This window comes from Podarcis liolepis (assembly GCF_965112155.1).
Source record: "Podarcis liolepis genome assembly, chromosome: 4".
NCBI classification, from domain to species: Eukaryota; Metazoa; Chordata; class Lepidosauria; order Squamata; family Lacertidae; genus Podarcis; species Podarcis liolepis.
In genome coordinates, this window is record NC_139558.1 from 23,516,076 (window position 1) to 23,540,609 (window position 24,534).

Sequence of the window (24,534 nt, forward strand, 5' to 3'; positions counted from 1 at the left end):
CCATAATGCCAACATTTCTCTGGTTAGAATAGGGAGGTAAAGTGGGAATGTATCCAGGAAAGGTCTTTGCACAGGAGTGGGGCCTACTGAGCTGCTGGGGCCCTGGCAACCTGCCTAGGCTGTTGCGTGCTGACACTGGGCCACGTTAGGAGCCCTGGAGGGTCTATTTAATGAACAAAATTGATGCAAAAAATCAAGCATGGCGCACCCTTTGGGCTCCAAATGTAGACGGCTAGCTGCAGACCCCTTCGCATGCTCAAATGGACACCAAGCATTGGCCAGGGGCCAGCATGCACCCTCTGTCACAACTTGCCAGGAACATACAAATGAAGCAGACTTTATGGCGATGGCAGTGACAGCCACCTGTTAGGAAATGCTACTGCAGCTTACTCCTACTTAAGAGTCAAGGCTGACTCAATACATTTTGCTGCCCGAGGTGAAAGTCGAGATGGCACCTCGTCCCGTTCTAGGTACAAAACCTGACCAGACTGGCAACTGAATCTGATGATGGGTCAGTGTCTTCCACTGAGAGCAGTAGTCTGACTTACGGGGATATAGGGCAGGCCATGTGGTGTGCACAACACTATCCCCCAACATTTTGCTGCTGCTTCCCCAAAATATCTGCTGCCTGAGGCAGCTGCATCATTGTGCTTAATGGTAGGACCTGGCATGTCCCGGCCATGACTGGTGATTTGAGTCCTATCAAGGCCTATTGACTGTTCAGAAATCCCATTGTTCTCCCTGGGGGACTGGGCTGTGTTTCCAGGGCTGGGGAGGAACATGCATGTGCTAGACAATCTGGCAGGATGCGATCTTTCTGAATCCTGTGATCAGGAGCTGATTATGGGATCCGGCAAGCCCTTATTTTAACTGGATCATCCGACTTAATGCAGTTCATTCCTCTAGGGGAAAGAAAGCGTAAAACCATTTGTTACATCCTGAAAATACAGCTCAATTAAATTTACATTTTTATAATATAAAAGGGTAAATTAATGCATGTAAACATGGGTTAATCTGTTTATTTAAACTTGAAACATAATCCTTGAAATATGTAAACAACATTTGTTAGGCCTCAGAGATGTTACAATGATTGGACTCCGGAGACCCCATTTATCCTACTGAACCTTTATCACTTCAAAGGGAATTTTATATATTTACAGCAGTAACAAGATGTTCAGCATAGCTAGATAGAAATTTGCTTCAGCTATTTAGCTAATGCCAGAAGGGTTTAAATTAGATTTTATAGCTGTTAGCAGAAATCTGTTTTATGGCTAACAAGTGAGATTTTTAAATCCTTGGAAACAAGATTATTATAAAAATGACAGCTAGCTTAATATTTAGGGAGTTTATATGGATTAATAGGTTGGGTTGTTTTTTTTAATGTGAACAAAAAACCATGAATGGTTATGAATTTTTTAGTTATTTTCCCCAAAAGTTGTGGGGAAAGGACATACAATCGGGTAAATAGCAAAAATGTACAGCTTGGAAATACCCGGAAAAAAATAGCAGTGAATACTGAGTCTGTGATAAGGCAGGCCATAACATACCGACTATAAAGAAAATAGACTGCTACTGCTAATTAGCATGCAAAACTTGAACGCTAATTTTGCAATTAATGTGTAACTTCCTGAGGTTACTATGGTGTAATAATTTAGGGCATAAAATTATGAGATGTTAAGAGCATCTGATCTCCCTACAGGGAAAACTTGCCGCCTTTTAGGAACATGCCCAAACCTTTATTAAGATCTTGTGATTTAGCTTGAGGGACACGGCTACTAAATGCTCCCTTGAGATCCCTAGTAGACATTATCAGGCTGTCAGTGGTTTGCTGTCATTTGGAAATAACTCATTCCTCCCAGTAATAATGGAGAAACATTAGCTTAGAAAACAGATAGGGAACATCTCTCTCGGCAGGTTCACAAATTAGCCTCTTAATGAAGCACCGCATGTAGGAAGGCTTCCTTGGGCCTGTAGTGGTCAGTGGTTTTGATAACCAACCGAGGCTCTGGAGGGCTTCCTCATCATTCCATTGCCCTCTGCTCCTGGCCAAGAAGCTGCCACCATAGCAAGCTTGCTTTTTCTACCTAGCAGCAACAAGAAATTATTGTTTCTAAAGCACCCAATATTGCCAGGCACTTGGGTATCAGTTGTTGCTGATGTTGATGATATTTTCTTCTCTCTGCCTCACTTTCCCTTCCAGTAAGTTCTTTTTTTATATCTTATTTTAACTGACTTAAAAGTTGTAAGCTGTATCTTTATGGTACACCGCTTAGAGAAATAGGGTAGTTATTAAGTGGTATATAAACTATTGAAATAAATAAATATTCTTTAAAATATTATAATGCAAGGAAAGTGAAAAATTACTTCAATTTAGATTTACAACCAGCACCCACAGTTCTAGTTCTGATTGTTCCAATTCCCAATTTTATTGGATTTCGTGTGTTTTTTGTATTTGAATATTGAATATTGTAAAATCGCTTTGGAGTGCCTCTGGATGTTTGAAGCAATATATTAATATAAGAAACTAAACTGACAAAAGTAGGCTAGAGGGAGGGAAGCGAAATGTTTGCTTCAGGGCAAGGAGGAACAAGCCAATAAAAGCTACCTGGAAAACTTAGTAGTCAGGCACTGAACATCAGATACACAGCAAGAAATACCATAGTATGTCCTCTCATACAGAACACTTGGGAATTCATGAGTAGCCAAATAAGAGGCTGAATAGCTATGGGAAAGGTTGGTAAAAAAATTGACACTGAAAATATATTGATTTCAAATCTGAAATGTAGTTTCACTTCAGAACCACAACATACAAAATGGAAGACAGGCATCTTGCAAGGGGGGGGGAGAGACTTTATCAATATAATACTGCTTTTTAGATTTTTAAAATGAAAAATGAACCTCATGAAAATTCAATCTTCTCTTAGTATTATTTTACTTTTTTATTGGGATTCATATCATGTTCTTTACCTGTAGGTTAACATCAGTGGAGATAAGAGCAACTCATAAACAGAATGTGAAATGCACACATAGCATATCTAAAGAATAACCCAGCACAAAAACAGATAAAAGACATAGCTCTTCTTCTGCCATTACCCAAAAGCTCAATGATATTCCAGTCATGAGGGCCTTATCTAGAAAGGCTTTAGTAAATCAAGCTGTGTTAGCAAAAAAAGGATCACACTACACCACTGGTGATGCAGACTTGTGCAAATTATAGAAATTTGGGTGGAGGGTTTTGTAACCTATGCATAATTCCTACTTACTTTTCCCATAGCCACTTTTGCTTTTTCCTTCTGTCTCCCACCTCCCAAGTGGTCTTTATATTATAATTCTATTTCTTCCTTTTTGCTGCTTATTGTGTGGGACATTCAGTTCTGAAGGTAATGAATGGGGGCATTTGCTGGGAAGAACATTCTTGGGTTCTAAGCTCCTGTCTAGTTTGAAACTGTATATATAATAAAATCAGTAAGATTTGCAAATTAAAAGAAAATGTTCTCTTGAAGGGGATTATTTCGTTCTGAGGATATGGTTCCACTTCATTAAGAGGAAAATGGGTCTGTGCTAATCTTAGTCATTCCACCCACTTAACCACTTTGCCAGTTAAGTTTCTAAGGCCCTGTGCCACAGTACTGAAGTGTATTTAATAAGATTTGCATTTCAGCATAATAAGCCATGTAATTTATCCCACAGAATCCCCTTCCTTGGCAAAGGAATTTTAAAGAGAGATAGGAGTTGAGATCTTAATCCCATTTAATCTGCCTTCTGTAATCTCAGGTTCATTTCTTAATTTGGGATATTTTTCCAACGCTTGGAGTCAGTAATCTCAGCCTTTGTGAATGTGGCAGGGAGAACGTGGCAAAGATTTTGGCAAGAATGGATTGATCGAGGAATTATCATCATCATCATTATTTTGGCAGTGTTAGAAAATGGATTCCAAAACTCTTACTTCGGAAGGCAACAATCACTTCTGTAATGGTAATCAATAGTTCTGAAGAGGACAATCCAGAACCAATTAAAGTTCAGTAATTTGTCTAAGTGACGAATATGCTTAATAACTCTAGTTAATGCTTTAAATTGCTTTAACTCTAGTTAATGCTTTAAATTGCAACTCATAATCCATTGCCACCTAATACAGCTATATAATTCTGTTTGATACCGGCAAAGGATAAACAGTATTTGAAAAAAGTATTTTTGCCACAGCCTTGACTTTAGAAGAGCCTTGGAGAGGTGGTCTGCTGCAAAAAATGACCAAACGAGTTGCTGAGGATTTCATGATGGAAGAGAACTGGGGATATATAAACATAAGATTATAAATAAGCATTGCCTCTTAATAGCACTCACTGGGGCACAACAGGAAAGGGCTGTTGCTCTCATGTTGTGCTTGTGAGTTTCTTATAGGTTGGCCATTGAATGCTGGAATAGACAGGCCTTTGGAGGTAGCGGTCAGTGGGATGCAGCCACAGCAACACCAGGAGGTCAGTTAATCACTACTGGCCTTTAGTTTGATCCTGCAGGACTCTTCTATGGTCTTCTTAAGTTCTAATGCTCAAGACAATGCAAAATTGCATTTTTCATTGACAAAAGCCATAACTGAATGATTAGTAACAGCCAAGACATCTGTTGTGCACCCCACTCATAGGCATGTTTACTCAGAAGTATACCTTACTGAATCCAAATGAACTTACTCCCAAGTAAGTGTGGGAGGATGTTTTTACTGAAATCAGTTATTCATATCCCTGTGTCACGTCATCTGTGGAAACACCAGCACAAAAGCAACCTCATAAACCGTGACAAAAATATAAAACAATAGCACAGAAGATCAAATGTGCCAGAGTACACTCAGTTTGGTTTAAAACGTATAGCAAAACACTTATTTCTCCACGTCTAGATATATAATTTTGCCATTTATGATATTTATTTTTTTGCTGTTTTCATGTGCTTTCTATTCCCCCCCCACCAACTTCTTTAAGCTTCTGCCTTTTATTTGAAGCTATCAAAACAAATATGGACACTGCCTTTGCAACTTTGGTGTCATCTAACAAGAAATCATCAAAGGCAAAGGGTGTGAAACTAAGCCTTTTCTTAGAATTGACTCTAAAAATGTTGTTTCTTTATAAAGAGAGCAATATGATAGGCAATGTGGCATGGAAACCAATGGATTTGTGTGTAAATATGTCTGGTTAGCTTTACAAACGGTTCAATTATATAAGATTTTCCCCTATTTGTTTTGGTATCCTTTCTGTGCACACCAGTGATACTTTTAAGAAGTTTTCATTTGGTTTTTCCCTTTGCTGCTCTGCACTTCCCTTTCATGCTGTGCTTTAAGGTGTAGATATGAAGGAATACTCATTTGCTTATATAAGACTGTGTAGTCATTAATTGTAGGTAGAGGGAACTATATTTTAATCAGAACTGATAATTTTCTCTTGGCAAGTAAAAACTGTTAATAGTTGGAAAGTTATGTTTCTGGTGTGGACGGTTAATAAAGCACGCCTCTTCCTGCCAAAACCATACCATCCAATTATCAACATTTCTCCCCAGTTTCTCTGTCTCTTTCGCACTCACTCGGCGTGAGCTTTTCTCACAGAACTGGAGTCACTTCTGGCTGTTTTGTTCATAGACTCTTGTCAAAAAATATTTTCTGCATCTCTAATTTCATTAAGGTATGCTTGACTGAAATTGTCAACATCACTAGGAAAAGTAGGATTTATTTTGAAATTTGCTCCATTGCTTGTTGCGGCGGTTGAGCAACCCGAAAGAAAGGCATCTAAGAATTATGTCACTCCGGTTATGATGTACATGCGAGAAAAGAAAAAAGGTTCTCATGAACATGTTTGTTCTTGGGCATAATTGGTTAGCAGACAAGAATTTGTGAATTTCAGGGTGTTGGGATTTGGCTTGTTCTCCCAGGCTACGCTTTTGAGGCTGCCAACTTTCAGCCTCCTAGGGTTTTCCTCCTTAGAAAAGTACAGACGGAGACTTCAGGATGTTAGCAGATGAAATATGGCAAGTTTACTTTTAATTCAAAGTGACCACTCTGGAAAATGAAGGGAGAGCAACTCCATGCTTCTTGCCCACACTTTGATATCTTTAGAATCACAACAAGGAGTTTTCACAAGTTACAGAATTTGTCGGTTCTGAATCAGGAGAATCCGCTCACCTGGGGTGGAAGTGATGATTCTGTGATTGGAATCAAACCATTTTTTGTTCAGCTGAAGTCAAGTGCAGGTGGAATGAATTTAAGGCAGGTTTGGAGGCCTGTGGTGGACTCCAACACCCACCAGCCCCAGCCAGCTTGGAAACATCTGAAGATAGGTTGAGCTACATTTGCTTACTCTGTTTTTGAGAGAATAATGGTGGTCTGCTGAGGAATCTATGGAACACCACCATTAACCATACTAACTTCAGTTTCCACGATCAAATCAAAGAGTTTCTGGAGGTTCTTCAGAAATATATTAATGGAGAGCATGTTACAGCTGCCCAATCTATATTGCCTTGGTAGATGGGTGGGCAAAGCTAATGATGAGGTGAGCAGAGGGCTGAGGAAGGGCCAATTTGCCACCCACTGCCTGAGACAGTGATTTCATTCTGCCTCATTACTGGGCTAACACTAACAGAAATAGCTGGATGGAAAATTCGATAAGTTTTTAAAAATTTGTTCCATGCCACAAAATGTATTTGTGTTGCACTGCTGAAAAAGTAATAAAAAACTTGAGTCCTTGTTTCTAGACAACATTGTGTCTCTGGTGTAGCAGGTAGTGAAATATGTAAAACATGGATGAAGTAATTCTAGTCAAACTCAAAATGCTGCAGGCTGTCTGCCAAACTGGACTATTCATTAAATGCACAATCTTTTATGACAGTCACTCTTAACAGTGAGTAGATGGAAGGAAGGAAGGAAGGAAGGAAGGAAGGAAGGAAGGAAGGAAGGAAGGAAGGAAGGAATACTTAAGGAAGTAAGATATTTTGGCTGACTTTAGTCCTTTCAAATTTATCAAACGTATCCATTCTTAAGGAAATCAGCCCTGAGTGCTCATTGGAAGGACAGATCGTGAAGCTGAGGCTCCAATACTTTGGCCACCTCATGAGAAGAGAAGACTCCCTGGAAAAGACCCTGAAGTTGGGCAAGATGGTGGACACAAGAAGAAGGGGACGACAGAGGACGAGATGGTTGGACAGTGTTTTCGAAGCTACCAGCATGAGTCTGACCAAACTGAGGGAGGCAGTGGAAGACAGGAGTGCCTGGCGTGCTCTGGTCCATGGGGCCACGAAGAGTCGGACACGACTAAACAACAAGTCCTTGCAACAAAGCAAGCTGACTCCAACTGGGACACAGTTTGGGGTGCAGATGTGCCCCCCACCATGAAACTGTGTGGCCTGATCATTGCTGACAAGCACCCATGAAGTAATCCACAATGGGCTCCTCCAACTTAGGGATGGGAAATTGAGTACATTAAGCGCTGTCTTCATTGTGTGGCATTTTGAGTGATTAAAGCCTCACAGATGTTTTACTTTGCAGGGAGCGGGTGTTATAAACATGCATGGTTTTAGATTTGCTGTGTTATTGATTGATCTGCCTTTGAGCCACGTTGCTGGAAAACCCAGCATACCTCATGCAGAAGAAGAGCCCTTAGAGTCGTTGGGGTTTGATTTCTGCATCCAAAGTGTCAAAATACAGTGTGAGTGGAAGAAGCCTTATTGCCACCAGAAAGCAAGCCTCCTCTGTAAGATCAGCCAGCTATTTCAGCTGTGTTCTAAAACAAAACAAAACCGGACTCTAAAGCAAAGCAATCTGTAAGTGACTAGAGACAGCCAACCTAACACATGGGAAATGTGCCTGTTTCTTAAAGTATAGCAATACAAATGGCTGTGGCTGGTTATAAACCATTCCCTGGCTATTACTGCTGCTCCTCTACTTACTGACTAACTGCAGTGAACACATTAATTCTGTCTGTCTCTCCCTCCCTCCATGCTTGGCGTAGACAACACAGTACCTCTCCTCATACATTGTTGAACTACAAGTCCCATCAACCCCAGCCTACATGACCCATACTAAGGGAAGGTAAAGATTTCAACCTCTGCAGGGCGCTATGCATTGCTGCAGTGCATTGCTCTCGCTTTGTGTTATTTGTATACTGATGTTGGGTGCCCTCAAACATAATTCTATGGCCTCCTAAGACCCCACTCAGGGACGCGAGTGGCGCTGTGGGTTAAACCACAGAGCCTAGGACTTGCCGATCAGAAGGTCGGCGGTTTGAATCCCCACAACCGGGTGAGCTCCCGTTGCTCGGTCCCTGCTCCAACCAACCTAGCAGTTCGAAAGCACGTCAAAGTGCAAGTAGATAAATAGGTACCGCTCCAGCGGGAAGGTAAACAGCGTTTCCATGCGCTGCTGCAGTTTGCCAGAAGCAGCTTAGTCATGCTGGCCACATGACCCGGAAGCTGTACGCCGGCTCCCTTAGCCAGTAAAGCAAGATGAGCGCCGCAACCCCAGAGTCAGCCACGACTGGACCTAATGGTCAGGGGTCCCTTTACCTTTAAGACCCCACTGAATTTGGCAACTGCAGCAAAAAGAGGAACAAATAAACATAATGCTGGGATAAGGGGAACCCAGCACCCTGATGGGCAGGCAAATTGCCACATCCCCAGCCTGCAGATTGATCACTGGATGAGTAGAGAGATGAGCAAAAAATGCTTTCATTTGATCTGTGTGGATCAGCTGAGAAGGGTGTGTGTATGTGTGTGGAGGCAGTACCCACCTTGGGGCAGACCAGCTGCTGGTATGCTGTCCCCGGAGTTGAGCCAAGGGTGAGTTCTCCTCTGAGCCATAAAAGGTTAGCCACCCCTCATAAAGAGCAAGGGTGGCTAATCTATGGCCTTCAAGATATTGCTGGACTAAAAGTCCCATCACCCCTCTGAATGGAACTGGTGTGAGATGTGGTCCAACAAGTTCTGGGAGGGCTGCTGATTCCCCATCTGTAGAGAAATGAGAAATCTAGAAACATGTGGTTTTGCAAATTACAAATTCTGAGCCACCTCCTCTGCAGGGGACATTGTAGGGCTGAAGCAAAAGTGCCTGTTTGCGTGGCACGATTTAAAGACTTGAAGTTTTGAAATTGCCATTTGTCACCAGGAAGACAAAAACAAAAGGAATTGCTGGCTTATGAGGATTTCCTTCCCAAGTTTGTGTTTTTCACCCCAATCGAGAAGCGGGCTTCCATTGTCCCTGGTGTTGGTGCTGGAGAGTTGGGCAATGCCGTGTGTGAGGCTCGGAGGCTCTCGGTCGGGGGTCTGGCCATCTCCAGACTCCTGTGGGAGCCCCAACTGGCCCTTGATGGGGAAAAGTTGTTGTGACAGTGACAACAGAGCCTTGAGAACGGGGCTTAGAAAGCTGGGAAAAGCCTCCCCTCCTGTGACTTGGGGGCTGTCTGTGCCAGGACCATCAACCTCCCAGCCAACAAGAACCGGACACAGCTCCCTTAAGAGCCTGTCAGTCCTTTTCAGTCCTTTTCACTAATCAGCCAGAGGGCTAGCTGTTGAATGAGATGGGGCACTTTCCTCCCCCAAGGACTGGCTCAGTGTGCTGCTTCCATAGTTCTCACAAGCCCTGCCGGCCCAGGGAACAAGAGGCTTGGATTGGAAATCAAACTGTGGTTTTCTGCATGACTGTGCAGTGTGTACGAACAGCAGGCCATTTTATAAATATTATATATATTTGGTTTTTCCCGACACTGGGTGGGTTTGTTTTCATCTCCTGCTCCTGCTCTTTCCCCCTACTCCCTCCCCCTTTCTCTTTTGCCAGAGGCATGGGTACACAAGGAGTTCTATTAGAAGCCTAGATGTGGGTTTTGAGGTTTTGTCCATCTCATTACAGTGAATGCATCACCTGCATGACTCAGTCATTCTTTGGGCTGCCTGGGGAGCGAGACTCCAAGAGCAGGCAGAACGATAATCCTTTCTCATTATGGGGCTCACTGTTTGCTGCTGTGAGAGTAGGCCAGCTTCTTCTCAACACAGCATTAAAAAAAAAAATCGTTAATACATTTTGTGCATAAAATTGCCTTTACTTTCTTTTTTTAATCAACTCTTTTCTTTATGCCAAAGTAAAGAGAGAGAGAGAGGATGTACGATCTTGCTGTTTTAGTCAGAAGCGAGGTTTGCATGGAGGTTATTCCATGCAACAATAAACACCACACGTTACAAAATTAAACAAATCCAAGGTTGACTGCACCGTGCAGAAAGATTGGGGGGGGAGAGCTGGTATAATGACTGCGCTCTAAATTTGCTTTTGCATCTGTTGTGGAGCTAAGCACTGGCCATGTTCACACATCACTTGTGAGCAAGAAACCATGGTTTATTGTACACAAGTGAATCACTCCCACTTCCTTCCTTCCCACTCCTCCCATCTCACACTGATTGGCACTGTAAGTGTGTGGGGATTCTTTTGAAAAGAGTACATGCCCAGGAAGGCAGCAGTTGTGTGTCTAAAGCACTTCCACCACAGTTAATACTTCACATCTGTCTTCCCCCTTAACATTTCTGTCTTCACCCTTAAGACGCCTGTCTTCACCCTTAACATCCCGCAAGGCGAACAATTTGACTGAGCCATTCTGCCTTGGTGGTGTGCCCAGCAAGCTTTCTGGCTTTCCAGATCTCTCCAAGGACCCTCGCCAAGCGGTCAGGAAACCCCCAACGTTACTCTTGGTGAATGGATCCCTTACAACTCAGCCTCTTCCGAACTATCGACTGAGGCATAATTTGTGCACCAAGGCTCCGAAGACGAGGCATCTCGAGCCAGTACCAAGCAGACGTCTCTAATAAGAGAACAATAATTAGCCATCATATAGGAGAATCAGCAAGATAAATAATGCCAGCCCTCCATGCACAGCAGATCAGAATGTTTGAGTTCCCAGGACATATTTCACCGAGATAAATTTGAATCCAGGAACCCCACGGGACACATTCAAGGATGGAGACAGAAATTAATGAGCGCTATAGCTTCTCTGACTGCGGGAGAAAACGAGGAACTTTACCACATAATATGCTTAGTGTTTTGTCTGAACCAGTGATTGTGAGTTCTTTCACTCTTAACAAACCATGGCCAGCGAGCCAAGAACCAGCCTTGGCTACAAGGTTTATGCAGGGGAGGCTGGCGCCCATTGGTACCGATAGGGTAGAAGGCAGGGAGGCCAACAGTAGGGGGAGCCAGAGCAAATGGCTGTGGAGCTAGAGCCCACAAGTCATTGTTTTGCCCTCCTCCTCCTTGCTGCTGAGTTATATAAGGGCAGCACAAACTAAGGAGGAGGAGGAGGCGGTTGGCCGCCAATAGAACTCCCTGAACTAGTTGTAAATAAAGAAGTAGGCAGGTGGGGGCTGGTTGAGGAGAGTCTGGTCTTAGTGGGGTTGGTTTGATTTTTATTTAATTTTTTAATTTAATTTCTGGACCACTTAATGTACACTCACTCTCTCTCTCTCTCTCTCTCTCTATATATATATATAAGTGGTATACCAGGGTTTTCCAAACTTGGGTCTCCAGCTGTTTTTGGACTATAACTCCCATGATCCCTAGCTAGCAGGACCAGTGGTCAAGGGTGATTGGAACTGTAGTCCAAAAACAGCTGGAGAGAGTACTCAAGCTTGGGAAATCCTGCAGTATACAAAAAACAGAAGCAACATCAGACAACGTAAACAAAATATTGCAAAAATACACAGTTGCATATAAATATGTTGCATTAATACAAAGTTACTAATATTTATAAATCAGTATTAATTCATTTTCCGTCTGACACTTCCTTCCTTGCAGCCTCCAGGTTCTCACCCAGAGTCTAAAACAGGGGTCGGCAAGGTTTACCGGCCATGGGCCACAGAGATTGCCGTGGGCCGGACTGGCGCAGTGTGACACCGGAAATTGCTTCTGCGCATGCCCAGGCGCAGGAAATCGCACCTGCACAGAAGCGGTTTTCGGCATCTGGACATGATTTCCAGTATCCGCGCGTGCACAGACACAATTTCCCGCGGCGCTCAGCAAGCCCCCGCGTCGCACTGCGCCAGTTTAGCGCAGCGTGTGGGGAACTCGCCGAGTGGGCGGCTCAGTTCAGGTAAAACGGTCTTCGTGGGCCGCATCCGTTGCTGACCCCTGGTCTAAACAAACTCTCACTTGCCCTAACGGACCAGCCTTCCCTAGGCTTATGGCTTGCCATGACACGGATATGCCACAATTATAGGTCTGCAACAATGGGTTTGCTGAGCAGCAGGTGGGTAGCATATGAGAGCAGAGGAGGGTGTTTTCACCAGTAAAGCTGCAGTAAGGAAGGGCAAGTCCAATTCTTTCCCCTCTCATCCAGTTTCTCTCTGAAAATGCCCCCTCTGTCCAAATTCAGCTCAGACAGCGGCCACAAAATTTGGACGCCATGTTCTTTGACATTTTGGCCCTGAGAGCCTCAAAATAAGGTAACATAGTGCTGAGGACTGTACCACTTTGTGTCTTCAGGTTTGCTCTCAAAAAAATAATAAAAAAAATCAATTCAAATAGAATATGAGCACAACAAAAGACTGGATTAAATCCCCGCTCTTTAATGTATTGATTTTCTGTTTGCAGGGAGGGTTGATTGGTTAGTTGTTTTTGTTTTCTGTTTTACATGCAAATGTGAAGTTCTCCACCTGAAATCAGAAGTGGTGCAATCTATTCTGCCAATTTATTCCCACCACATTCAGCTGCATGTAGAGATCCAGCCATAGTCCATAATCATTTATCCATTGCCTTGTTCGCACTCCTACTATAAATTCTGGAGCCCGCAAGAAGAAAGGAATGTGTGGAATGTCTATCTGGAGTCTTTGTGAGCCTATATCTAGGAAAGAAGCACATGTATTTTGATTGGACAGTAGAGCCAGTGGTAAAATTCTGTACATTCTAGAGAATTCCTTGCAGGACTTTCTTTGTGGGTCACAAATGCTCCTGTTGGAAAGCTGGAGTGAAAGGTGGAGATTCAAAAAGTTCTGTTTTGTATATGAAAATACCGTATTTTTTGCTCTATAAGACTCACTTTTTCCCTCCTAAAAAGTAAGGGGAAATGTGTGTGCGTCTTATGGAGCAAATGCAAGCTGCGCAGCTATCCCAGAAGCCAGAACAGCAAGGGGGATTGCTGCTTTCACTGCATAGCAATCCCTCTTGCTGTTCTGGCTTCTGAGATTCAGAATATTTTTTTTCTTGTATCCCTCCTCCAAAAACTAGGTGCGTCTTGTGGTCTGATGCATCTTATAGAGCGAAAAATACGGTATGTGTCCTTTTCGCCCTTTAAAATTCTTTTTAAGAATTCTTTTTAGAAAACCAACAGACTTACTTCTTATCTGGAACTCTATAGTTTGAATAAAATTATAAAGAAACTTGCTATCCTTTTCGGAGGGAAGCATTTTCACATTTCAGTTCCAAGACGTTCTCAGTAGGAAGTTGGGAGTTTTTCATTGTCTGCGCTGGCTCATACTCCAGGCAACGCAGACTGGGAATGTGATAGGCTGAACTATACAGTAGAGAGAGATAAGAAAAAGGCGATTTAAGACGTGGCACCCATTTGTTTAGGCCACATATATATATATGGTGAAACGAAAAGCACCTCCCTATATCTGTCTGTCTATCCATCTATCTATTTATCAATCTATCGTATCTGGTTCAGTTGCAACGCAAACACAATAACCTGGTTGACGCCTGCAGGGATGCCAAGCTTCGGTATCTGGTCCAAAAATTAGCTTTGTACATATGCTAAATTAAAGATTGGCAGCAGAAACGGCACAGATCCCATATTGGCAGCCGTTTGCAAATCCCATATTGGCAGACTTCTCAACATAAAAGAAAGAAGGCAAGCCATACAAAGGGCAGAGAGCCCAAAAGAGACCCCCTCCCTCTCTCAACATCAGCGAGTGGAACATTCTGAACTCCACTTAAGAAAAATCCAAACGCTGCTAAAAACAGAAAGGTCCTTACCTGCCGCCAGCATAAGGCAGGTATAGAGCTGACCTGTCTATTCATCCTCCTCTGGAGGGGGTGGAGAAAGGCTTTCCACTTGTTCTTAGTAAGCTAAATTTAGCTCGAGCGGAAGCTACAGTAGCTTAAGATTATTTCCCAGTGCTGATTTTCTTTTCACTCTTGTAAATCAAAAGTCATCTCTCGGAAATCACTGGAAGGCTAGTTCTGCTCAACCTTCACATGTAAAAAGAGAAGCACATTCTAGTGGACTGTGTGAATCGGGCACCTCAGCCTGCCCTGCCTTCTTACTTACAGCCAGTTGACAGCACTGGATGTCAGCTTCCTCTTCCTTGGACTTAGTGTTGCCATTGTAGAGTTAACTTAATCTGCCTGTCGTTGGCTCTGGCGCCACCTACTGTTAGCCTCCATGCCCTCAGCCTTACCAGTGTCCCAATGGACACCAGCCATCACTGTCACTTTCCTGGTTTCTGAATAAAGAGTAGGAATAAAGAGTGTTGTGCTAAGGTGACCACCACACCAGTGCAAGCATTGCAGCTTGCCAGATGGAGGAAACTGGAAGTTCTCCTGACACACCCACACACCCAAGGCAATTGGGGGGGGGCATTGAGGGGCGCAGGAGGAGAGGGGGTAAATCTTTGTTGTGCAAATGGAAGCTCTTGCTTGCACTAATGCGTCTCATTGGGGGAATCCCACCCAAAGCGTTTCAGTGATTTCTTTCGGTTAAACTTGTTTATCTTGGTGTTCCACTCCCATACTGAAATATCCTACATCTTCAACATTAGGCATGGCAGAAATCTGAGATTGCTGTTGAGAAGAAATATGAAGCCTGTGGTTTGTGGTGATCTTGGCAAAAAAAAATTCATTTCCTCCATCACCACTACTCAGCTGAAAGAAAAAGAGACCATAATTGAAAAATTGTAGGAGAGAAACAGACATTGCTGCTTCCGTCCCTGCTCCTAATAGATGGAAATGGAAATAACTCCGTTTCGAAGGTATCGTGCAGACACTGACCAACAGCTTGATGGAATGTTAGTCAAAAATATTTTTTTTTAATACCCATTAATTTCACTGCAACTGTGGGAGAATTTAACCAGGATTTCCTCTTTTAAATTATACACGCATACAACACACACATTTAATTATCGAGTTGCACAATTGTATTAGAAAACAGGTGTATGAGCTCACCCGTGTATCCTTCAAGCCAAACTCGTGACATCAGGAGACCCATGATTGGACCTCCCACCATTTGTGTACCTAAAGAGACCCCCCTCCCTTTTCCATTATTAGGTATTCAAGGCAGCTTGCAAGCATGTTTGTAAAACAATGTTTTCAATCTCAGGCTTCCGCCTGTTGTCTTCTGCATGTAGATCATCAGTCGTGTAACAAAGGAACAGACTTTCTCCCTCTACATTGATGTGAACTCACATTCTAGCTGTCTTGGCATTGGCAGTAGGGCAGAGAACATCCACAATGCCTTGGAAGCATCCATCCTCCCCAGACCAAATCTGATTGCTGTTTTTGGATAAGAAGATCCATTCCATACCCTCCAACGTTTCTCCAAATGTTGAAAATACAGACTTCCTTTATTGTTGTTGTTGTTGTTGTTCCCCACCCATCTGACTGGTTTGCCCCAACCACTCTGTACAGTTTTCAACATATAGAAAAACATCATTAAACATTAAAAAAATTCCCTATACAGGGCTGTCTTCAGATGTCTTCTAAAGGTTGTACAGTGGTACCTCGGGTTAAATACTTAATTCGTTCTGGAGGTCCATTCTTAACCTGAAACTGTTCTTAACCTGAAGCACCACTTTAGCTAATGGGGCCTCCTGCTGCTGCCGCGCCGCCGGAGCACAATTTCTGTTCTCATCCTGAAGCAAAGTTCTTAACCTGAGGTAATATTTCTGGGTTAGCGGAGTCTGTAACCTGAAGCGTATGTAACCCGAGGTACCACTGTATAGTTACTTGCCTTTTGGCACAGGGATCACATAACTCCATACCCTCCAACACTTCTTTGATGAAAATAGGGACATGCTAAGGAAAAGCAGGACAATCTGGGATCAGATCAGAAACCAGGACAGCTTCTGTAAATTCGGGACTGTACCTGTAAAACAGGGATACTTGGAGGGTCTGCCATTCATGGCTACTCCTGCCACAAATTATTCTTCCCTCAGATAGCCGACTGGATTGCTGACGGGGAGCATAAATTTGATCAGGACTGCAGTGCTGGGGAAGGGTAGTTTAACTTTTCCCCTCCATGCTGATGAAAATCCCTCCCTTACCCAAGCTGCTGTTGGCCCCATGAGCAAAACATACAGGTTACTATATCTCTGCTGTCAAGCAGTTGGAGATTTGCATCCTAGAATTACATTCCCAGCATTGCAAATTTGAAGAGGCAAGAGAAAGAACGACAAATGGTTCTGTTCAAAGGCCCATTCTCTACCACGCAAAGATGATCTTTGGTCAGATGAGTGCGTGAGCTGTCTCACTGTTGTACGCTGCTTGGGAAAGCAGCACTGTTCTGTGATAGGTTGGCTCTTTTCGTGTGGCCTTTTCTGGCTAATTATTAGGTATGTAAAATGGTATTTAAGACTCCGTTGGCAATGACTAATGTTTGCTCTGATTTGACCTCCTTGCGCTGGTGCTGCTGCTTCTGTTACGGTAGCTGAGATGTCTCATGTCTACTCCACAGCATCTGCAAACACTCAGCCCCCAAGAGTCATCCTACACTCAACTGCAGGAGACATAGGCGCCGACTCCATGGGGCTTGAGGGGGCCCGAGCCCCCTCAAAAATTCGTTTGGGGGGGCTCAGCCCCCCCAATAATCTCGGGCGGCGGTGGGCGCGTCCGCGGCTTTTATAGGGCGCCCGGCGCGCACCAGCTCAATAACGGGCACCGGCGCGGCGGGGGGCGCCGGGCCGGGGGAGGGGGGCGGCCGGCCTGTCTCCTTGGCAACCCCATTGAGCAGCGCCGGCTCCCCCGGGAGGGCCATCCCCCCGCGCCGCCGATCGCCAACACCGCCGACGCTGTGGCTGCCCGAGCCCGAGCCTGAGCCCGAGCCAAAGCCCGAGCCAGAGCCCGAGCCAAAGCCAGAGCCCGTCAGTCAGTCAGTCAGTCAGGAAGGAAGGAAGGAAGGAGAAATGGGGAGGGAGACGAGGGAGGAAAATTGCGCGCAGGGTGAAGAAAGGAGAAGGGCGAACGAGACGAGCTTCCAACCCCAAAAAGGGCTGGAAGACTGGGAGGATGAAGGATCGGGAAAGAAAGCGACGCCTTCCCCGCCCGCGACGTCGCCCGCTTGTCATTGGCAGCGCAGCGGGCGCCCAGAGGGGCTGGGCACCGGCGCAGGGCCGCTCCGCAGCCGCGGAGGACAGCTGCGCGGCTAGCAAGGTGCGCCGCGTAGAGCGCGGCCCTTGTGTGGCCCGGTGGCCAGGCAAGCTCGGGCGGGGACCCCCATGCGAATCTAAGACGGGAGAAGAGGGCAGAGCAAAGGGGGTCCCTTCCCCAACCTCCGGCTCCGAGACTTCCCTGCGCCCCAGAAAAGCGAAAGGATTTTCTCTTCTTCTTTTTTTTATAAATATTTTATTAAGTTTTCAAATACAAAGTTAGAAACATACACTGAAGAAAAAAGTAAAAGAACAAGAAAAAGAAGAAAAGAAAAAGAAGAAAAGAAAACCAACCATTCAACACATTTTTTATATAACTAACTGGACTTCCTCGCATCTCCCTTACCCTGCATTCTTTATAATAAAGATATCAGCAAATTATTACCTTGTTTCGTACCTTATTTTGTACTTTTCAAATACTATACCTCTAAATTTAACATACTTTTCATCAGTTACTTATATCTTAAATTAAACATAGTATTACCTTAGATTTTGACCTTTTCTTACTTAAAATATAATTTCCTGTTTCCCAAATCTAATTGCTGAAGCTATAGTTTCCGAATCGTGTAAATTTTTAACATTCATACAACTTATATTGTTTTTGTAAATAGTCCTTAAATTTTTTCCAGTCCTCTTCCGTTGTTTCTTCTCCCAAATCTCGGATTCTGCCAGTCATTTCAGCCAGTTCCATGTAGTCCATCAATTGCGTCTGCCACTCTTCCAGTGTGGGCAAATCTTGTGTCTTCCAATATTTTGCGATAAGTATTCTTGCTGCTGTAGTTGCATACATAAAGAAAGTTCTATCCTTCTTTAACACTTTCTGGCCAACAATGCCCAAGAGGAAGGCCTCTGGTTTCTTGGGAAAGGTATACTTCAATACCTTTTTTAACTCATTATAGATCATTTCCCAGAAGGCCTTCACTTTTGGACAAGTCCACCAGAGGTGAAAGAATGTCCCTTCAGCCTCCTTACATTTCCAACATTTATTATCAGACAGGTGATATATTTTTGCAAGCTTGACTGGGGTCATGTACCACCTATAAATCATTTTCATAATATTTTCCTTCAAGGCATTACATGCCGTGAATTTCATTCCGGTGGGCCATAACCTTTCCCAGTCCTCAAACATGATGTTATACCCAATATCTGAGCCCATTTTATCATGGCTGATTTGACTGTCTCATCCTGAGTGATTTTCTCTTCAACCTGCCCTCCATCCTCTTGCAGAAAACTCTTTGCCTGCCCTGCCCGTATCTCGTTTTTGCTTTTTAATTCCACACACGCACCCTTCGGACTTCGTGGCAATCGGGCGCACGGGTGCGTTTCCTAAGAGAGTGAGGACCCCCGTCTCCTCCCCACCTGCTCCCTCGCCAGCCAGCCAGCCGCGCGCCCTAGCCGGAGAGCCCCGGCCGTCCCCGTCGCGCAATCGGCTGGATCTCCCTTCAGCAGGCCGTGCTCACAACTCGGCCCAGGGACCCCCAGCAGCGGATCTCCAGCTCAGCTGAAGAATCCGGCAACAAGCCCCCTCCTCCCCAATCGCTCCGCCGAAATACGCTCCAAAACCCCCCAGATAGGCCGCCGGCCACCAAGTCTAGTGGCGCCCTGAGCGAGGGTCTCTCCCCAACACCGCCACCTCGAACTGCGTTCTCCCGGCTACCCAAGCAAACCAGCGGCAGGACCCCGGTATGGGCCCCCCCAATATTTTTTATAAGTCGGCGCCCCTGGCAGGAGATCATCTTCAGAGAAAAGCTGTTGCAGTTCAGTACAATGGCTTCATTGTCTAAATTACGCAGCAGCAAAAGCAGTAGTAGTTTTTTTCCCATCTATCTGTCTAGCTATCTAGCTATCTATCTTCTGCTTTCTTTGTGACAAATAGAAATGCAGAGAAATGAGTGAAATCCGCCTGCAAACAGTCAAATTAGAATAATATCACCCCCCACACAAGACCATAACAGTGGCAGATGGACAGAGGAAGAAAGTGTATATAGTCTTTATTTCCTGCCATCATAGCATAGACCCTTTCAGATTGCAGTAAGCATCTTGCCATCTGCAAATCCAAGTCTTTCAATTTCTCTTGAGGCAATGATTCAAAATTCATGTTTTATGCCTTTTCTCCCAAAATCCTAAATGTTGCATTTTACTTTCTAATAAAAAAATGACAAATGAATCCTTGCTCCTGTCCCATCTTCAGATTTTCTTCTGCAAATCGCCCTAGAGAATCTGGTCATGGGCAAGAGGGGAGCCAGTCAAATCACTGCAACTTGTTAGCCTGTGCACTTTTTGTGATTGTATAAATACAGTCATTTGCTTTTCCATTCTTGTTTCATTTGCAACCTTTGTCCAGGGCACTGGAAACTTTGGGGGAAGTGGGGTGGACAGAACTGTTTTCCTAACACATTTGAGGAAAGGTGGAAAAAGATTTCTTGCCATTTCTGGGAGGAGCTTCTTTGGGAGGAAATAATAATAATAATAATAATAATAATAATAATAATAATAATAGCTGTTACAGTAATCAAAAGTTTCCCCCCAAATAATTATTACATTTATTTCCTTAATCATTTTGTTCTGTTTATATCCCATCCCATCCCAAGATGAAATGACTTGCATGCATATTTAGAACTTTTATAAATGAATTAAATCTAGATAAATGGTCCTTTCATTTATAGTGTCTTGCCAGGAGGGAGGATAGACCTTTTTCCTTCTTCTGACCATAGACTGGGGACAAACTGTCTTCCTTGTTCCGTCTGCAGTCATAGGGTGTATAAGCATTTTGAGATAGTATTTGTTATGTATTCAGTGGTCTGTGTTTGCCTGAGCTTGAGTCTGGACTAAGGATTCTGAGCTCCTGTGTTCTGTTTTGATACATGATGTCCAATCACAGAACATTTCAGGATTTGGGCCTCTGCCATTGGCCCTTGAACTCTGAGTCATGATTCTCAGCTTGGAAGTTTAGACAGCCAATCACGTTGGGAGTGGGAGTGGCCCAGGCTTTCAGGAATGTATATAAGCAGATGATTTGCCCCCATTTCCCAGTTATGTAGTTCAATAAAGGTTCTTGCTATTATCACTGTGTCTTCCCTTGTGGGAATCTACCTACACTTCACTGGCAACGAGGATGGGATGCTAGGCTAGGTATGCAGCCCTGGCTAGCTACCACAAGCTGGAATCACTGCTGGGGAACTACCGCCTCATCTGAGCTGAAATCACTGACTGCACCCACAAGAGAGATCACACAGCAGACGTCATGGCCACCCAGGGCCACATCGAGGAATTTGACACCATGGTTCCAGGGAAATTGGACTCCTATACCAGGTTCACAGTTGCTTTTGGTTCCCTTTTCCCTGGTCATGCAAGCAGGGGGTGGATGATGGCGTCCCACATCAGGATTTGTGATGATGTCCCACATCAGGATTTGACATCTGGCCAATGTCATCCTCCTTGGCTTTGAAGCCGTGACTCATTCTTCTTAATGCCTGTAGGGTTGTGGGGGGAGATATCTTTCTGTTAATTTGCTGTTCAATGGATTTAAATGATGCGTGTCATTGGGGAAAAACCCAATCACTTTCAGTTAAGCAATCAAATCAGTACAGGTGCAAAGGAAAAAGGGCAGTTCTCTAGCCACGCCAGTGGAAATGAAACCTAAGCTAAGATATGAGAACACAGGAAACCTACATCATCCATGTTATCTGTCCATCTAATTCAGCACTGTCTACTTTTTGTAAGTCGCCATGGGACTTTTTTTGTGTACGGAGTCTGTTAAATTCAACTAACTAATTAAATGATACACTTGGCTTGCAATGGCTCCCCAGGGTCTTGAGCAAAGTGTTTCCCTTTCCTCGTTTCCTAATTATTTTAACTGGATATACCAAGAGTTGATCCTGGGACCTTCTGCATCCAGTGCATGTGTTCTGCCGTTCAGGGACTAGCCTGAAGTTGCCCGGTGTTCCATAGCTGACTAAAGTAGGGTTTTAAAGTAGGTCTCATCATCTGAACGGCAAGACTATCCCAGTGGTGGTCAAACTTCAGGCTTGTGAAATCTACTTGGCTGTTTGCTGAGACATCTCCATCAGCCACAGCCAGGCACAGAACAGTGACACAGCGAGTTATGAGGTTCAAAGCACATGCTCATCCCAGAAATTTATAGTAATACCAAATTCACTGTCCTTTCAAACAAACAAAAAATTCATTCATTCTTCAAGGTATCTTCATTGCAGCAGACTAATTTATGATTTTAATAAATATTTCAATTTTTTGCTATTTTTAAAAATTATTTTTATTCAATTTCCAATACAAGATTTAAACATACATTTTCAATATTATCACAAATACGTAATTTTGACTTCCTTCAGCTCATCCGCGAATCTTCCGTTTTCTAATCTATCCGCAATTCTAAATTCAACATTGCCTTTTATTTTAAATAAACCTATTTCCTTATTCCCTTTTTTACAGTGTTTCTAATATTATTTCTAATATTTTTTTGCCATTGTTAAACAGCGATGACTTGGAAACTCTTGCGTATCTACTGCAATTCATCCAGCGATGTATCAGCAGATCCTAATCTACCTTCTATTCAGTGCCACACCATACTGTCCCTCCTCCCTGGCTGAGCAGAAATTTGAGTCCAGTTGTCTCCTGTCTGAGTCTGACACTCTGCCAACTCTGCCACTGAGCTATTCAAATAAGACTGCTACTCTCATAGCCTGCTATCTCAGACATTCATGGCACCATTCATGGCAGCATACAGATGTGCAGGTGTCAAGGTTTTGGAGGCAAGAAAGAGCACTCCTTAAGAACAGCAAATAGAAGTGTAGTTCCTTCTACCTGAAAACAAGAAAGGCAATATGCATAAACAGGAAGATAGATGGGCCCGCTAGTTTAGTACTGGGTGAAATAAACAATGAGATTCTGGGCACTGCCAGAGCTCCATTGAGAAATATCATGTCCCCTTGGGGCAGTGGAACAGTCATTGGGCTCCACCTAAAATGATGAGCCCATTGCCATAATATATGTTATGGAACTGTGATCAGTATTCAAAAAGCAGAGCAGGGGGGCTCAGAAAACAGATTGGTCAAGCAAGTTGAGGCCAAAGTTTGTCAGACTGAGGTGAATCCAAGTATGACAAATCAGATTAAGGCAACTTGGTCTACATCTGACTTACTCTGCAATCCCAACTATGATTATCTGAGAGTGAGCCTTACTGAATTCATTAGGAGTTGCTTCTTAGTAGATATGATTCGGATGGTGCTGCTAGATGCCACTGAAAAGCAATCAGGACCATGGATAGTTTCAAGTGTGTTTTACTAGCTGAGCTGTAGGAAGGTGTTGTCTCAGCGAGAACTAGAGTCAATGGAAGCCTCAGAAAGGCTGGCAGGGCCAGACTTCCCAGTGCCAACCAACTGGAGAACTGTTACTAACCCTTAAAAGACCCACGGCTGATTCTACAGTCAATGCTCTTGCATGGCTATAGAGTAGGAGAAGCTACAGGAGACTCACCCCCAGGATTTGAAGATGTAATGATCACATCTCAAGTCATATAGAAGGGGGCCACTAGCTTTCCTCCTACATACATAGGGTGACCTGTGATATGTCCCAGTCTGAATCCTCTGGATTCCGGATTTAGGGAGCATAACACACACAGTATGTATGCATAACAAAGCTAGAAGCAAAAGAAGGGAACTGCCACAAGTTACAAGACTATAAATATATATAATCAATTGGTTTCAAATTACCATAAGGAAACTGGAAGTCTCAGGACATTCATTGCTGTTTTATGGCTTCTTTAAGCTATGCCTATGAATTGACTCTTGATAAAAATCTCAAGAAGTTGCCTGTCTACACACCAAGCCCCTATAAACCTTAGAATTGTCTTTCCATAATCTTTAGGTGTTGATCCTCTTCCATAGATGCTGAACTGTATTTCATGAATAATCTTGTGATTATTTGAAGTTTTATATTTGCATTATTCAAAGCTTACTTATACATGATATCTCTTTCTTCCTTGTTATCCTTAGTTATTCACACCTTCTGTTTCTTGGTTTGTTTAGCACGACCTCATTGTGATTGTGCATGCATAATGAAATAGGCCGGCTGAATTCTCGCAGGCTGGATGGTTTAGTGGCTCTAGTGTTTGGTCTGTGTATGGGGAAATCCAAATTCCAATTTTTATCTGCTATAAAGCTCCCCATCTCTTAACCCCACCATCTTTATTTATGGGGTTACTGCATGTATAAAGTTTGATTGACCAAATTGCTTATAAAACTTGTTGGTTACTTCTCTATAAAATGGCCAAAGCAATGTGCAAGAATTCATCATATCTGTTGGAAACATCACGTAACAACTTTTTAAACCTGTAGGCTACCCATTGAAAATCAAACTACATTCAGCCGTGCAGCAAGGCAATGTAAGAGACCTTTCGGAAGGCAGGGGGAACTGCTTCAGCTAAAAAACAGTACAGTGCTGGAACTTGATGGACTCCTTGGGAAGTCAAGTTCTATGAGCTTGTATTTCTAACTACAGCAAAGGAGAACACAATGCTTGAACATACAGTTGCTAATCATATGAACAAATGAATTTTAGGATATGGCAATGGTGGTTGCTACATCATGCAGAACCCCAGTCCCTAGAACGAAATGAAGAACTACAGATGCTGAAAAAACATGCTTGCTGAATGATGTTGTTGTTGCTAGTTTATTTATACCCTGCCCATCTGGCTGTGTTGAACTGGTATGAGACATTCTTAAGCTACTAGTTTAAATTCCACTGGAGTGATAGCCCAAACCACGTGGTGTAAGGTTCAAAAAGTCTCGACCAAAAAGTCTTTGCCAACCTGGTGCCATCCAGACAGTTTAGACCACAACTCCCATCAGCCTCAGGCAGCGTTTCAAAATAAAGCTGTGGCTAATATGGTGCACAGTTGCATACTGCTGGGCTTGTTTTAAGACTTTGACTTGAGATAGCTTAATGTGAAAGTATCTGTATTCTTTACATGTGGATTGGTGCGCTAACCAAGTGAAGCTCTGTATGGTATTTACAGTAGGAATAGTTCCTAAATTTATGGCTCATTTCACTTGAGAGAGGAGGGAGAGGAGAGAATTTGACTCCCAAGTGCTATGACAGTAAGACAGTTGGGGGCTGGGTGGAGAAAAGTGAATGGAAATCTGTCTGGAGAAG

General features: G+C 43.6%; 1 protein-coding gene and 1 long non-coding RNA gene across 3 annotated transcripts in view; one reads left to right on the plus strand and one right to left on the minus strand.

Annotated features, from left to right (window-relative positions):
* CLYBL (citramalyl-CoA lyase) overlaps positions 1-24,534 on the plus strand; it is a 187,907-nt gene that overhangs the window by 112,602 nt on the left and 50,771 nt on the right. The gene's annotated exons all lie outside the window — the stretch shown is intronic.
* LOC310706115 lies at positions 12,545-14,258 on the minus strand. Its single transcript, XR_014525694.1, has 3 exons — positions 13,979-14,258; positions 13,341-13,517; positions 12,545-12,785 (listed from the first exon to the last, which is right to left on the minus strand). It is a non-coding gene; the product is annotated as an uncharacterized lncRNA (long non-coding RNA).